The sequence below is a fragment of the Camelus dromedarius genome, chromosome 5 (assembly GCF_036321535.1).
Source record: "Camelus dromedarius isolate mCamDro1 chromosome 5, mCamDro1.pat, whole genome shotgun sequence".
Lineage (NCBI taxonomy): Eukaryota > Metazoa > Chordata > Mammalia > Artiodactyla > Camelidae > Camelus > Camelus dromedarius.
Window position 1 is genome coordinate 24,845,705 of NC_087440.1, and position 18,215 is coordinate 24,863,919.

The 18,215-nt window shown below is 33.9% G+C and overlaps 1 long non-coding RNA gene across 1 annotated transcript in view; it reads left to right on the forward strand.

Annotated features, from left to right (window-relative positions):
* The first annotated feature begins 1,281 nt into the window (after positions 1-1,281).
* The window catches only part of LOC135321390 (uncharacterized), a 279,281-nt gene continuing 262,347 nt past the window's right edge, over positions 1,282-18,215 (forward strand). The window contains exon 1 of the long non-coding RNA XR_010381124.1: positions 1,282-1,394. This is a non-coding gene — a long non-coding RNA (uncharacterized LOC135321390). The remainder of the gene's footprint in view (positions 1,395-18,215) is intronic.

The following is an 18,215-nucleotide window of genomic DNA, read 5'->3' on the forward strand; positions in this document are numbered from 1 at the left end:
CTCTAATCTATATCCTAAAGGTGACAGTCATCCTCACTCAATCAAATTGGAAGGTGTTTTGGGTTTCTGCTGGGATTCCATTCACTCACTCTCTCAGATGTTCCCCAGTGGTTATGGACTGAGTTGGCCTGTCCTAATAATGTCTGCAGGTAGCAAACAGCTCAGGAACTCTGATGTGTGACGTCCCCATGGCCATTTTCCAGTGTTGATATAGGATTTCTATTTTTATAATGGATAGTCATTTCAGTGACAATTTGGAAAACAGGCTGAGGGGCAGGTAATCATTTTAAGCTACTATCTGGTCTGCAAGTCTGTTCACTTAAATGGGTGACGGAGTCCTGTGACTCTGTTTCTCTATTTGTAAAATAGGGATAGTCTTAATTACTTCCCAGAGGCGTGAAGATAAACCTAGTTCATAGATAAGAAAAAGATTTAGAAGTGAACATTGTATGCAATAGAAATTATTATTGAGCTTTTGAGTAGTCACGAGGAACATTGCACCAAAAAAATTACAAGTTCAGGACTGAAAACTTCAAATGCTCTCTGTGAATAAAATATTCATTCTCTACATTAAAGATAGCCACTGGATATAATAATTTTGTTTAGTGGTATGCTCAATGGTAACCAGAGCAGGAAGTAGTTATGCATTCTTGTAGCAGACTGTGTGGGCAATCAGAATAGGAACAAATAAAGTGTGTGGTTTCCTTTTATTGTACATCTGTTCTTCCATCTCTATTTACTTTGAAAAAAACGGCTTCTTCAATAAAACAACCTTATGATGAGTTTACTATATTTCCATAAGATTATGGTGCAAATATTTCTTTATCGCTAGAGTTTTAGTAAGCAGAGGTAAAACACAATGTTTCAAAGTCACTATTTGGATTTCATTTTCTTTTGGTTTCTTGAAATACAGGTGGAGTTAGTCAGAGCCTAGAGGACTCAAGACAATATTTTGGGAGCTTATTGTTTTATTTTTGGTTTGTTTTTCATCACTAATTTTTAAAAATCAACCTCACATTAAAGAAACTCCTTTTCTACTCTTTTTAATACCTGAGAGGTGTAGGTTATTATTGCGGCCTTTGGATCATCTGCTGGGGTTTGAATCCTACGTTGCCATTATTTAACCATTTTAAGCCTTGGTTTCCTAGATAGAATTGTGATTATCTACATTTACTGAATTGATAATTATATATATATATATATGAAAAATTGGTAATTTTGAAATGAGTTCAATAATCTAATACAGTACAGCAGTATCGTACCTAATAGTCATTCATTTGTTCTAGGATGGTATGGACAATCTGATTTGGATTGCAGAGAGCTAAATGGCTCCTATGTTGTGGCATAATATTTTCTCTTTATCCTCTGTGGGTACCTCTGTGTGTCAGAGAACTGTAAGTACAAAGGACATCTATAGGACAAAGTTAACAATAAACGATACTCCTCTTTAGTTTGCTTTTTAAGTATCACACTGTACTAGGTGTGAAGGCAGCAGGTAAAAAGTATCAACTTAGTGAGTACACTGAGAAGTTTAACCAGTGCTGTTGAAGGCTAGAGATAACAAACAATCTCATTATAAAGCATGCATTTAACACAGAATTCTCAGTTAATTTGGAACTTGTAATTCTTAATAGACAGATAATGAGCAATGAAAACTCCTAAATTTAAATATTGACCAAGCATTTGCTCCTATACCTGATGTTGATGTGCTATTAGTGACAATTTTGTTCATGAAAATAATGAAATACTTGATAATAATATGGCTATATATAGGTAAATATGCAGAGACATTGATTTTTTTCAGAGAAGTAATATGTGGAGTAAAATAATGCAAATTGCAATTACTTAGATCTCTTACAAATCTTAATAGGGTAAGCCTTAGGGTGCTTTATTTAGGTGATGCATTTCAAATGCCATTGCAGTTTTAATTACATCAATATGAAGACCCTTAATTAAACTCACAGGAAAAATAATTTGCATTAGCCATAATACCTGGTGCTATCAAGTACTTGGCATGTCAGTCAATAGAACATGATGCCTGATTATCTAAAGGTGATCATAAATCACTTAATATTGACAGTTATGCTTGATCCCAGTTTAAAGACCGTATGTTTACTGTGGAATCAAAGTTCAGAATGCTGTTCAGGCAGAGCTTGTGTATACACAGTGGCAATTCTACTGAAATCCACAAAATACTTTTCCTGTAGTAAAAGATTATTCTTCAAGAGATAGGGCCTAATGAGTTGTATCTATCAAGGCCACTATGGGAAACCCGACCATTTACAATTTGGCTATTCTCTCTGAAATACCACCCACTCCACTTCATCTTCCCTTACCCTGATCGGCCTTACTCTATTCGTTTTTGAGCCCTTAGATGCTATGTTCCTACCTCCAGAATGCTAAAACTGACTACTTATACTACATTTGGTCTCCTATTAAGTGCTCACATAGCAACCTGTACTTCTCCTATGAAAATATTCATTATCTAATGTTGGTATTACTTGCACAATTCTCTTCTCTTCCCAGTTCAACCCCCAAGACTAGACAGTGAACCTTAGAAGACAGGGTCCAGGTCAACTACATTCTTCTACATCTGTTACACCTCTGTCAGAGGGGTCAGCCCATATCAGATGTTCACAAATTATTGTTGAATGAATAAGTACATGAATGCATAAATGATTGTGCAAATTAGCAGGTACAAACTGCCTAAAGGGAAAGAAAAATTTCATTTTAAGTTAAAATTGGAAGTTAATTTTTAAAACCCACAACTTTGGGTTCAAAGTTAATTATTAACAAAATTAGCAGAATGAATTAACAATTAACAAAAACAATCAATGAAGATGTCTAGGTTGTCTTATAAACAGTGAAAAATGTATATATATTTAAATTTTTAATTCTCTCAATTCATTGACACTAAAAATTGTGAATGGAGCTAGTTTCTAGTTAAAAGCTTAAATATGAAGATAAGAAGGTTACTGATGTTAAGTCAGCAAAATATTTCATGCAATTATATGGTCTACTCCTTGCCTTTAGATAGATTTATAAATGAATTCTTCTAATCATAATTTTTCCTGTAACCATTTGAAAGAGGTTTTAGACTGATTTTAATGAAGTACAAGATCATTGTTTCTCAAATATTATAAATGAAGAGAAGACCTACAGTTTAACTCTGGATAAGGACATTTTCTTTGTTAAGCAAGTGTGCACATTCTTCAACTCTTTATAGTAATATCAGACATACTGAGGTGGATTTTTGCCTTGGATATAGTGCCTTCCACTATGTCATGAGGCAGTGTTACACAATAGAAAGAACTTGGCTCTTGAATCAGATGAAGCAAGTTTAAATTCTATCCTACTGTGTATTGGAAATTTAGCAAATTTCTTGTTTCTCTGAACCTCAAATTCCTTATCTATACAATAGGGTAACAATACCTGAGTCTTAGGAGTATTGTCTGCCTTTTAGGATTGTTGTGAGGATTAGGGTAACTACACAAGGTATCATGTGGGTATGAAATACTTGGGAAGTGCTGGCTATTATTATCTTACTTAGTGCTTACTCAATGAAAGAACTTAAGGCTAGAGAGTTCAAGTGACTTTAAATAGTACAAATAGTGTGAGTCTAACACATAGGTTAGACTGGCCTTCTGATTTTAAACTTTGTGATATTTCTATCACAGCTATTTTGTTACCCTGTAATCTCCACATAAATCGTATGTGATCACATAGCTATGTGATCATGAACACATGATCACCAAATGTCATTTGTCCGTTGTCTTTATTCCTGTTAGAGAACCTGATTCTATCCCCTGATGAGGTATAAAGAATCAAGCAGGCAAGTGGGCTTGTACCCAGTAAGAGCTTAGAAAATGTATGCTGAAGGAATGAATGAATTGGGAATTTGCTTATCATTAGACTTTTAAGGTAACATTTCTGGTGACATGTACTATGTTTTTCTTCAAAAAAAGAAGCAATTCAAAATGTACTTCTCTTATATGATTTTGATTGTCTGAATATAACATGAAAGAGCCTCAGAAACAGCTTACTCAGTTTGGTACACTGTAATACTTCACCACTGTGACAGTATTTTTCTTTCCTAAGGTGGTTATTTTAGGGGAAAAGGATTTTGTATAGAAGACGAAATAAGATAATGGATTTCACTTGAGTTGAGGCCCACTCACCTTTCAGAGATAGGCTTTTCAGAAACTCATCACTGTGTCTTAAAAACTCCCACTGAAGAAAAAGCACACATTTGATCTTTGTTGATATTCTTTTAAATCTAAAATGGATTAGCCTTGTCTCTATATATAGCATTTTATTCCCAAATTTAAGGTCTTGTTGGCCCTAGTCTAATGCATGTTATTGTCTTGCGTTTATCTTTTAAACAACATTAAGGATTTTAGTTCTACCACAAGTGAATGGTGAATCACTCCTGAATGGGATAATTGGGAAAAAAAGCAAAACTCTGGGAAGAAATGAGAGATAAAGGAGGTTTCAGAATGGCTCTTGTGGAGCAAATTTGGGATATACTTACTCTATGTGCTGACGGGACTAAACAAGTTACCCCAGTGCCAAAGTGGATTGTGTTTTTGGACTTAGGAAATATAAATATATTTCCTAATTAAATAAATATAAATAAATAAAAATAAATAAACAAGTTACCCCAGTGCCAAAGTGGATTGTGTTTTTGGACTTAGGAAATATAAATATATTTCCTAAAATTAAATAATTTCCTTGGAACTCAAATATATTCCAAGCATTAAAATAAAAGATATTGAGCAACTGAACTGTTGGGACAGATGCCAAATAAAGGAGGGCCTAGAAAGATATGGTGTTCATGGGGATAGAGAAGAGAAGCCAAAATTAAGAAATATGGGGATTTTTAAATTGAGACAGGATTTTGATAGACCTAGAGACTACAGAGCAGTCACCTGGGAGTAGTCAAGGATGACTTCCAGGATCCTTGCTTGGGAGGCTCAATGGTTGGAGATTTTTACTGAGATAAGGAATCTTAGAGAAGGAAGAGCTATTGAGGTGGAGATAAAGAATTAATTTTGGATGAGTTATAATTAAGATACTTGCAGGGCATTTATTTAGTGTTTATACTATGCTAAGTGCTGGGCTAAGCTCTGTAAGAGTTTTAGAGGGACACAGAATATTAATCCTTACTTTAAAGAATTTATATTCTAATAAGGGAGAAAAGACATGACTCCAACTAACTGTAATGTTTAGTAGATTATTCTGAGAGCCATTGCAAGAGAGAGCAAGTCAAGTTCAGAGAAAGGAGATTTCTATAATCTGAAAGATGTTTATGATGTCTCTATCCTTCTAGTTACGTTTCATTTAATATTTTATTTGTAACCTAACTATCAATTAGCAAAATTTTATTAAACTAAGAGAGCTTTTATATGTATTGACAACTTTCGGTCAAAGTGAAAAAATACATTTTGGTTTCTAATTCATATTTATACAATAGTATATACTTTTGTGAGAAAATAGAAAGAGATCCTCTTCCTGGGGCAAAACCTTCACTCTATTTTGTAAACTTAAACTTTCTCCCTATGTTTATTATTAATTGAATCTTAACCTATTTACTGAAGCCACAGTAGTAAATAGATACATTTTAGCAATTTAAAGTTAGATATTACCATCTAAATTTCCTCATAAAATTTTATCTTTTTTATTAGGCACTTAATATATTGTTTTTATGCATTAAAATTATCCAAAATATTTCTAAAGACTGATAATAACCATTTATATAAAATCATCAATTTTATATACTAATTTTTACTCTCAGTAGCCCAATAATTTAAATTACTTTCATTAGACAAAAATACATTTAGTAGTACAGTAAACCATGTTTCTGATAGCTACATTAGAAAGAAAATTTATATTTTATATCGTTAATCCATTTTAATGGATATGTAATTTCAGTGGGCTTTTCTTTCTTTGTAAAGTCATACCTTCTTTGTACTACATTTAGAAATCCTTGTATAGCTTAGAGTTGAAGGCTTCTTAAATTTGTTTTTGTATTACAAGATTTCTATATAAATGTATGTGCTACTAATTTTGAAAGAGGAACAAAGCCCCTGTGAGTTATATTGTAGATGTTAATGACATTGTTAAAATGATGACAGATTGCTTTAATGGTGGATATGCACTTAATTGGAGGAAGTCTAACAGAATGTGCTATTTCATATTACTTATAAGAATCAGTCAAGAGCCATCACCCACTTTCAGTCCTGTCTTAACCCAAATCACAAAGCAGGTATAGTATTAAAACTGATAAAAATTGCAAGCAGCATGTATTCATGCACTGTACATTCATTCAGACAATCCATTAAATAATGTTTGTTAACCTTTAATTCAGATGTCTGCAATAAGATAACATAATGTAAAACACAAGTCAATGGAGGGTCGTAAAACTGTTTTTGCTATAGTTTTTATTAGCCTGCTATTCAATGCTGAATGCATTTACACCCTGAAGCAAGTCTTATATACAAGTATGGTATCAATATATTATGATACAAATTTAACCTATTAAATATGTGACAAATATCATGTTTATAGCTAGGACCCATGAAAACATAGACATTGTTGTTGATAAATGTCACCATGTCCTACTCCATATCATGGGCATGCCCTTGCAATTCGGAGGACCCATGGGGCTTTTGGCTACAAACTCCAACTTACGTTGCCATAAAACCCAGAGTGGTTTAGCTACCCAGAGGATTTTTCATGTAATTTTTATGTTAGCTATTGTATTTTTAAAGGCTGTTTATACATATAGATACATATTTTGCTTAGATAAAAGGGAAGAATATCCTACAAAATAGTTAGAAGGTTATGGATGCTTTAAATTATGTTCTTATTACTTACCTGTATCCTGTATCTTCTAATTTTTCTATAGTGAATATGTATTCTTATGTAGTAAAAAAATTTTAAGTTGGTTATTGATGAATAGAAAAAAAAAAAAAGATGAAACCAGTGCTAATCCCCTGCTCATGTTCACAAAACTCTCTCTTTGCAATGGGAAAATTAGATACTACCTTAGCAGAGGAGCTTTTATTGAAGTTTTACTCTTATTTGACCAGAGAGAAGCCAGATATATTATTTGCTCAACATTGATGGAATTATTTTTTCATGTCCTCCAAGTACAGAAGTTCAGAATGATGACAGACTCATTAGTAATAGCCATTCAGATATTCATATTGCCCCCTCAAGACCATGGATGACCTGGGCCAGCTTTCAAATTTGGTTAGAGTCAGAAAAATGGAGTTCACTTATTGTCTGTTAGACTCTTACCTTTCTTATCTAGGGGTTGGTAAGCACTAAGCATTTTTGTTTTTGAAAAGACCTAGATTGTGAAAAAGGTAGAATAGTTAAGAGACTATATAACCTTTACACTAAATGACCTACTTCCATAAAACCACAAATAAATTTTTCTTTGTGCTTTTAAGAATGTGGTTGACAGAATTGTTAAATCTACATAGGTAAGGAGCAAAAAACCTTTGGTGATTTTCTTTATATATCCCTTCTATCTCTCCATTCATATTTGTACACACACACACACACACAAACACACAAATAAACATGCATTCACACAGTTCACATACACAGACATTCACATTTATATTTGCTAGTCCTCAGGAACCAAATTTTTTACATAAATCCTCTGAAGTGACTAATGTGTTTATGGCTCACAAGAAATCAAGTATATGTGTCTCATTGGTACTTTTTAATTTCTTATCCCTTTTCCAGAAGTCATTTTTGCTTCTGAGTTTTTAACTTACTTTAATTCATTGTGAGCCTCCAGTATATTTCTTTAAGGGTGATAAAAAAATTCACTGGACGATGATTTACTTTGCTGTTTGATGATTTTAAGATACTAAACCATTAATTCCCTGTTCTTTATCATGGGCTTACACCTAAAGGTTGTGTAATTATGTGTCTGTTTCACTTAATTCATTTTGACATGTACTGGTTTCAAATAAAAAGGCCTTATGGTAACCCTCAAGCTCATTTTCCTCTTTTCCAAAGCCTGTGACTTCTTTATATCTATATATTTAGTTTTAGGTCGTATCTGGAACCCATAAATGTCTGAGACTAACTCTAGAATAAGTCATCTGATGTTGAAACTGCTAATCAAACTCAAGGCTTCACATTTAAATCCATTATTATCCCTCCTAAGGGTTTCCAATCACTTATAAATTAGTCCTGTGAGATTCTTTACATTATTTATGTTGGTAAACAGAGTCATTTCTTCTAATTAAATTATTTCCTAACTGTGTTATTAGAATAGTGGTCTGGTTACTGTGTCTTTAGTTAAGAATTAGTGTCATTTGGATTGGGTTAGTTATCAGTAAAGGAGAATAATTTGTTAATGGAATTGGAAGTGAAGTTTCTCCTCTCTAAAAATAAATATTTCCCTGCTCCCATATTGCATTCTAACTTAACTCGACCTAAATGTTTGAAAATTTTGAGCAAATTCAAATGACCTGCTTGCTGAAACCTTTTTATTCCAGTCACAGTCTTCTCTGATTCTCAAACCGTGACCGTGACAGTATCTTCTCCTGAATCACCGTGTACATAGCCTGTTGGAAGACTAGGAAAATGTGTATTTTGTATACGTTTTCTACTGTGTGTAACAAATTACCACAAATTCAGCAGCTTAAAAAGCATGCATACGCTATCTCACTGTTTCTGCGGGTCAGGAGCCTCACAGGCTGAGATAGAGGGACTGGCTGGGCTGTGTTCCTTTTTAGAGCTAGAGTTTCTTCACGTGGTCTTTGACAGAATTCTGTTCTTTGCAATTGTAGAACTAAGGTCTCCTTTTTCTTGCTGGCTGCTGCCAGGGGCCTCTCTCAGGTCCTAGAGGTCACTCCATTTCTTGCCCTGTGACCCTCCCTCATACCTCTCACAGTATGGAAGCTACTGTTCAAGGCCAGCAGGAGAATCTCTGACCTCAGCGAAAGCCTATGCCCTATTTAAAAGCTTAACCTAATTAAGTCAGGCCCACCCAGGATAATCTCCCTTTTGACTAACTTAAAGTCAACTGAGACTTTGATTACCACTGCAAGGTTCCATTACCCTTGCCATATAAGGAGACTGAGTCATGGATATCACACAGGGTTGGAAATCCTGGGGCCGTCTTAAAATTCTGTCTACTACAAATTTGTATTTCAGGTAGTTTAGAAGACTACAGATTGAAGGAGAAAAGTTAAAACCAATAGAAGTAGTAGACCTTTTTTTTTTTTCCTTTATCATACAGAAATTTTGTATTAAAAAGATTTAAATCTATAACCAGAAAGAAACCTGGTACTGAATAGACGTGCGTATTTCATTGCACCATTGATGTCAAGCATTGAAATGGTAATAAGTTATACTACTTCCAGAGTTTGGTAGAAGATAGATGGAAAAAGGGGTAAAATACCTGTACACTCTATTGCAGTTTAATGTGACTTTCTCCATTGTTCCATGTGATCAAAAAAAAGCTCTAAATACTTCTAGGATATTCCCTGGAGTAAATCACTTTGTTAATGCACAGTAAAGTTTGGGAATGTATTCTTTCTAAAGAAAGCTAGGTTTACTAGGACATGTGAGTTGCAGCATCACCCCCACCCTCCTTTCCCTCTTCTGTGTATTTACCTTATAAGAGATGTAGTTAAGGCTTCTTAGACATTGCTCACTTTGGGTTAAAAAAAACTTCCTTGTGAGAATCACTGCTTGTAGAGAGCAGCCCTCCTGGAAGGTTTTAACATACTCCTGGTTAAGAATTATTGAATATACTCCCTGCAACTTTGCAGGGAGGTTCTGTGGGCAGTATACCCAGGGGTACATGAAAAGAGTAACTGTGTAAACGTTCTAGATCTTTTGTGATAGTTCACTGATACCGGAAAGTTGACAAGACCTTTGGCCAGGAGTCCCTGAGGTACTATAACTAGTCAATGGATCTTTAGCATCTCAATCAATACATTTAAAGGGCTGGGGAAAATACTAATGTACAAAAACTTCACTAAGTACTGCAGTTTACTGTCAAACACTAGTGACAATGAATGTCAGATACCCACTTTCTATGATTCTCTTCCTTTTGAATTCTTTCCTTAATTATCTTTGATCTTTTTAGAGAAGGCCTTGAATACAGCAGATAAACAGAAATTTGTTAAAAAGTTAATTCGTCAAGACTCAGTGGGGCATGACCTGACAGGATATATTGTTTACACCAGATGAGTGTACTTTGGCATAACTATATCCTACAAAGAAAATACTGCTTCTGGCTTGTAGAATCAGCCCATGAAAGTGCAGCGCTTGCTAAGATTCCTTTAAAACAAATCAATAAACATAACTATCCACTGGGAACATTTAAAAGCAATCCTAGGAGCAGAAATTGTGACTAATTTTTGAAAGAACATACTTCAGTGACATTGTGACCCTAGAAAATGATGTTACTATCCAGCTAACTCCATAGTGTGATATGGAAAAATCTGTGTCAGGTCCAATGCATACTTGCCTCCCTTACTCTTCATAACAGTGTGATAAAGATATCATGTTGGCAAAGATGAAGATCAACCTGCTCCATGAATCTAGAAGCTCCTCCATGGCAAGGACAATGCGTTACTGACCACACACTTCAGTAACTTACACAAGGGCTAGTACGTTAACAGGAACTCAATAAATGCTGGATAGCTTATGTTCTCATGCCTGGATGGGCAGAGCTAGAATTCAGACCCAGTTCTGTCTACTCTCAGAGGGTATGCAAATCAGCTATACCACGTGGAAAAGTCTTAATTTGTATATTGTATATGCAAGTTAGACTGATAGTTAAAGTGGTCTGACTGCAAAAATAGCCGTATATTTTAGGACACTTTTAAGAAGTATGCCTTCCTTAATTATCTTTTGGTTTGCTCAGGCTATCTAGGCTCAGGACGCATATTTTAAGAGAACTATTATCAGTGTCAATATTCTGTTTCTGTCTCTGTTTCTCTCTAGTTGTATTCATGCAGACCTGTTTTCTGAACCTTATGTTAGTTTATCCAACTGATTTATTTAAAATATCCATTTAGAAATTTTGAGAGTATCTCAAACTAAAAAAAAAAAAAAAAATCACCCTAAAGCTCCAATAGAGCACAAAATACAGCTTTCTTGTCTATGACTGTTTCCTCAGAGTTTAGTATGGTTCCTGACATAAAGTAGATTTTTAAGAAATTTGTTGAATGAATAAAGGAGTTAACAAACTCATAATCTTCCCCATTCCCTGATAGTCCTATCCAAATCTGCTGTCCCCTTATATTTCTTACAAAGCGAATGGCATCACCTTCTTCTTGGTAACTTGAGTCTAAAGTCTAGGAGTTATCCTCTACATTCTATTTCCTTTACCTCTTGACGCCTGATTGTAATCGACGGCCTCATGGTGTCAGGGCTGTCTCCTAAGCACGCTCATGGTACTTCTCTCTATTCTATCCCAACTGTTATTGCTGTAGTTCAAATCCTTATCTCTTTTCAGGACTATTGGACTGGCCTCCGAAGTGTTGTCTATGACTTCAGTTTTGAAATTCTCTAATCCATCTTCCATGACATGCTGTTATCTTTCTCAAATACAAGTCTAATTATACTGTTCATCAGTTTAGAATCATTCAGTGGTTCAAACTTATCTAGACAATTATGGCTGATACCTTGAATGGAAGCAGAGAACAAAGACAAGAACAACACACAAAAAACCCCACAAAGGATCCCATGATTATTAACATTTGTTTTGGAGTCTCTTCCTGATAGCTTTTCGTAAAACTTTTCATTATCAATTTTTCTCTCATTATCAATTTATTTCTCTCCTGTATATTTAACCTCTTCTACTTGACTAGAATAATCCCATCAACACTTAAATATGGAAATGATTTCTGTTAAAAAACAATTTAAATCCTTCTTGACCTGTCATGACCCCTCAGCCCATCTACTATTACTTCCCTCTTTGTAAGCAACCGTCTTTCCTGCTGCGCACTTCTCATCCCACCCTAGCCTAACTTGCTCTGCCATCTCTCCACTGAAACTCATCTCACCAAGGATGCCAGTGACTTCCTCATTGCTAATTCCAATGTTCGGAACTCATCCTCCTTGACTTAGCAATATCTGACAGCTGTCCACTACTTTTTTCTTCCTTAAAAGATCCCCTTCTACTCTGTGACATCACACTCTCCTTGTTTTCCTTCCATCTCTCTGCCTCTTTCTCCTCTACCTGGCCATTAAATGATAGAGTTTCTCAGAGCACAGTCCTAAGCTCTCTTTTCAGCTGGCATCTAAAAGTACCTTCAAGTATTTATTGAATGCTTACTATGTATTAGGCGCGATGCTGGGAAATTAAAAGAAGCAGCTCCTGACTTCTAGAAACTAGTTTCACACTTACGGGTTGGCCATGTTGGACATAATCTCACTAACATTAGACAAGGTCACTGTGAGGCTATGAGACAAAGTAAGACCAACTTTTAACTTTAAGCATAGACAAAAACAAAATCTCTGGGCAAAACAGCAGACACTTCTCTCTCCTGAGTAATATGAGTGGCTGCTTCTTCTTTACCTATTATAGCCCTAAACCTTGCTCTAGACTTCTCTAAGGATATGATTTATTGAAATGTCCAATCATCGAATTGCCCCCTCTTTCTGACAGCATCTAATCTAGAGCAAACTCTGCTTTCTTGGATCCTCCCCAAATCACCCAACCAAAGCCCAAATCCTATAATAGATTATCTCTAACACCTCTTACCGAGACACCCACGGCTCCCTGTGTTATTTGTTCTATTTTTTTGTAATGAGTAATAAACCCAGCTTGTTTAACTACAAGTAATTTCTTGATAGTCTTTGACTGGAGAGCATGGACAATGCTTAGCATTATAAGTAGATTATTTTATTTAATCCTTCTAAAAATTCTATAAATTTAATTGCTGTTATCATTATCTTTCCCAGTGTGCATGTAAGCAAACTGGGGCTTAAAGATGGTAAAAATAAATTTTACCCAAGAACACATGATTAGTCAGTGGTAGAGAATTTGATCTCAGGCAAATTAAATCTAGCATTTGATCTCCTAAAACGTATACTAAGTGTCTTCGATAAATGTTACTTGAATAGATTGAATAAATGAATTACCCGATCCTGTTGCCACTTTTCAGTTCACCATTCCCTAACTCTGAAATATGGAATTACTTGTTCTTTTATGCCTCAGTGCTGCCATTTCTATTTTCTTCTCTCTGTGGATTACCCTAGAAATCCACCCTCCTTTCACCTGACCAGTATGATTTTATATAAAACACTACTTAGCTTTCATAGCCGCAGCTAAATCCTAAATTCCTCTATGAAGCCAGGTAGAACCAAGAGCTTTCTCCAACACTCTAACCTGCAATTTTTCAGTTACAATACAGAACATTTTGAGTATTTGTCTGTCTCCTCATCTTGGCAGTAAGCTACACAAATACGGGAATAATTATTCATTAATATCTGTATCCCCATGTCAGACACATAAGAGGAAGAAGTTACATTGAATAAATTAATTTTTAAAAATCCCGAAATAATGTATTTCTGTGATCATAAATACAGTGGTAATATCTGGATTTTCCCTCTGATTGATTTAAAAGAGATTCTGTAAAAGAATTTCCAGACTGAATGGGGAGGCCTTTCTTTAACTGTGATTAGTACAGCAATGTCCCAGCTAATCCAATTACTCAGATAAGCCAGGCAACATCATTTATTTAGTGTCCATTAAGGTAGAGTCTGCCTAGAAATGATATGAACAAAGGAAGTTGTTCATTTCTTCCTTGTTAAAAGTTTATCCTGTAATTTTATTGACAGTATACTATGTGCTGGTAAGTCTTTTGCTCCTGAAGGAGCTCAAAGTCCAATAAGTAAGAAAAACAGACATGAAGACAAGTAGTTGCAATACCCACACATGTATACCAGATGTAACAGAGCCTTCACCACAAGAAAATAAGAATAAAAAAATTATAGCTAAACCAAGGGGACCATGCATGATTGCTAAGAGCTTACTGGGAGCACTGCTGGAAAATTTCATGGATAGATGTGTTCTAAGTATAATAAATAGGATGTTCTACCCAGCAATCTTAATGTTATTATGATCTATGGTTTAGAGCAGCAGTGTCCAATAGAAATATAATGTGACCCACAAATGTAAGCCATATAAATATTTAAATTAAAAAAAATTTTTCTAGTGGTCACACTTACAAAAGTACAAAGAAATGAATTCATTTTAACAATATAGTTTAACCCAATGTATTAAAAATATTATTTCAACATGTGATCAGTTTAAAAATTGTTAATGAGATGTTTTACATTCTTTATTTCAAACTAAGTCTTTGAAATCTGGTGTATGGTTAACATTTAACAGCAGCTCTCTGTTTGGACTAGCCACATTTCAAAAGCCTAAAATCTACTTGTAGTTAGAAGAGATTTAGACACTGAAATATTTCTGGCTTTAGGAAATTTAGTCATGGCTTTCTAATTTTAACAGAAATGATCACCCTCCCAAGACATACTAATTTAGTAATGACAATAACTATTCTCTTACTTTATAATATACCAGGTAGTATGGTTAAATTTCATTTTATTTTTTTTTTTATTTTTAAGTGTTTGCCTTCTGGTAACAGTTTAGCAATGCTGTGATAGATGCAGTTATCATAATATAATCAATGTACATTTGCAATCTGTTGACTTGGCTAAAGGACCGCATGTATCCTGCTGTCAGATTTCAATATCATAGTCTCACTGTAACTATAAATTTATCAAGAAATGCTTTTGCTTATCAGAACTTTCACAGTTTCCAAGAATATAATAAGGTAATTCCAAAATACACTAACAGGCATATGCAACAGAAAATATTAGAGACATTTCATTATTTTCTTCTTCTGGGGGCAATAGCTCGGCATCGCCTTATCTTTGCAATATTAACAGAGAAATTGGACTCACGGCTCCCAGGTGAACTTTTTGATAATCAAAAGAAATCAGTATGCTCAGCTCTCAAATATTTAAAAAACCACCAAGGTCTCTTCAAAACTTAAGATACTTTGATTCCAATTAGGAAGGTGATAGAAATAATAAAATCCTCTTTAAAGAAAACTTATGCTGTAATGATAGAGCTATAAAATGAAAATGTAACTCTGTTACTCTCATGAACCTACATTTGTTATAGACAAATTTCCAATCTATTGTAGGTGATGGGTATATCCTGGATGAATTTGAATAAAAGACCCTTTGACTCATAGGTAGAGATGATATCTTCTTGGGAAACAGAAGCAAAATTTTATCCAGTTTTTGGTGGACTTTCATTATTGCTCATAACTATCTTCTCAAAAATGTTGCTAGTATCCGCCTCTAAATGCCAAGAACCATGTCAGAAATAAATAGAAGGTCTGTTAAGTCTTCTTGTGCATGTTAATGTCACATAATTTCCACATATGCAGTTAGAATATGTATGTACAAGGAATATTGATTTTTTTGTTGAAGATCTCATCTTTTGATTTGTTTCTCCTTTTCATTATCATGCATACATTATCATTTATTCAAGCTCCCCAAGAATATAGTAGAGGATAAGTATTTATGGAGACAAAATGAGAGTCCGTGGCACTTGTGAGAACCACCATAAATCTGAATAGGTTCCGTTTACTCCTGAATACAAATTGATTAACATTAGGTAGATAATGTAAAATTAATTCACACCTTGATGACCTCTGATACATTCCCTGTGTGACATCCTGCTACATAATTTCTATTTTAAAAATTCTTCCTGCCTTGCCCCAAAACCACTTCCAAAGGCACAGTGGCACAGCCATCTAACACTCTGAGAGATCTTGGATAGAGGAATTGAGAAAAGGAGTTTCTGTCATAGAAGAATATTGGGGAGAATTCCCATTATTTTCCCTTGCTACTGTACCCCAGTTACTTGCAATTGTGCAAGAGGGCAGGAGGCTAAACTCTGAAAGAATCCAATGTTTCTGGCCAGAGGAACTGAGAAAGGGAGCTTATGAGAACTGAAGAGTGTGGTAGAAAATCTTGGCAGGAGAGAGATGGAGAAGGGCATCCCTAATTTTCTATCTGAATTGGCACAGATACTGAGGTCACCCATAAGCGATACTTCTATGAAACATCACTAAAGAATAGCAGAGGCTTTGAAAACTGAATTACAATATAATACCTATTATTTGAATTTTTTAGTAATCATGATGTATTTCTTCTATAATTAAAACATTTTAGGAACCTGTATCTGTAATAGTAAAGTCAAATGAAGTTGATTTTAAGGCAAAAGCATTACTAGAGATATAGAGGAGTATTGTGCCTCAGAGATGAAAAATTCCCAGTTTGTATTCATCTAATAATACAATGTCAAAATATATAAAATAAAAATCAACAGAAGTAAAAGATGAAATAGACAAAGTCACAATTATAGTGGAAGATTTTAACACACCTCTTTTAATAACTGATAGAATAATCACACATTTTTTATATTTGTATATTTTAGATGTGTCCCTTATTTATCTTTACAGTTGTTTATTTTTAATTCAGCCTGACAACCTTTGTCTCTTAATTGGAGCCTTTAGTATAATATATTACATTTAGCAGGTGTATTAACATATTTGAGTTTAGTTCTATTATCTTAAATGTTTTTTATTTACTCCACATTCACTGGTTTTCTTGGGATTATTTGAGTTTTTTTCAACTTTCATTTTTTCTAATATTAGCATTATTATACACACTTGATATTTTAATGGTGATCTTTCTGTACATTACAGCATGAATTATTGATTGATGAAAGTCTAATATTAATTGGCACTTTTACCATTTTAAACAATAATGTAAGGATTTGAGGATTTTGGAATACCTTAACCTTATTTCTCCTTCCTGATTTGTATGTCATTATTCTCTTATATTTTAATTAAATATGTAAATTATATATGTAAAATTTTATATATATATATATATCATCTGTACATTATTACTGTTGTTTTAAACCATCAATATTCATTTAGAGTTACTTGTATATTTGAACTTTCCATGTTTTTTCTTAGATCTCCCACCTTCTACCTGGGATCATTATCCATATACCTAAAGAATATCAGATAATATTTCTTTTATTTACTTTCATTGTCATTATTTTTCAAAAATATCTTTATCACAGTGTATCTAGTTTCTTTTTCATATCTGTGGCTTAAAGTCTTTCATCAGTGCTAGAAAGTTCTCAGCTATTATCTTTTCAAATATTACTTTTCCCATTTTTTCCCTCCCCTCTTCTTGAAGTAAAAGAATTTAGCCCTTTCCATTAGCATCATGTATGTCATATATACTACGTTTTATATTCTCTAATCTTTTGTCTCTTCTAGTTTCATTCTGTAAATTTTCTAATGATCAATGCTCCAGTTTCCTAATTGTTTAGTAAGCTATGTCTTATCTGGTGTTAACCCATCAGTTGAGTTCTTACTTTGATTTTATATTTTTGAATATTTCAGTTTCAGAGTTCCTATTTTATTCTTTAATATATATTGAAGTAGCTGATGAAGTTCCCCATCTTTTCTTCATTCTTGAACACAGTAAATATAATTGTTATAAATTTTATGTAAGATATTCTCAATTTTATATTCCATTTGAGTATGTTTGTATTGTTTTTGCTGGCTTTATTTATGTTGAATTGTCCCTTTGTATATTTGTTGTTTGATTGTTTTAATGTGCTAGACCTTGTATTTGCAGAATAGTTTGAAGAAATAATTGAAAGCTTAAGATGATGTTATCTTCCTACAGAGAGGATTTGTGTTTGCTTGTCAGGCATCTGGTAGTTCCACCAGTACAAAATTACAATAATCCAAGTTTAACAATAGAGATGATACAGCTGAACATCAGTTCCTATGATGATCTTTCTACTTATAGCTAACCCTACTTATATCTAGACCACCAGATCTACTTATCTAGTGGGACTTGAACATCATTCTTTTTCTTTCTAGTCCACGGAAGCCAAAAAAGTAGAGTTTAGCCTCTCAGCCATTTAGGGACACTGTAGAATTAGTAAAGAAATTGAGAGTGATCCCAAATTTATAATATTATTATGACAAGCTCACTTCTTTGAGCTTCTGTCTTCCTAAGAACTTAACTTGGAAATTCTTCAGTATCTTACTATTCTTTGATATTTTAAGTAGATTTTATCTTCTGATATTTTGCTTTGCTTTTTGAGTTAT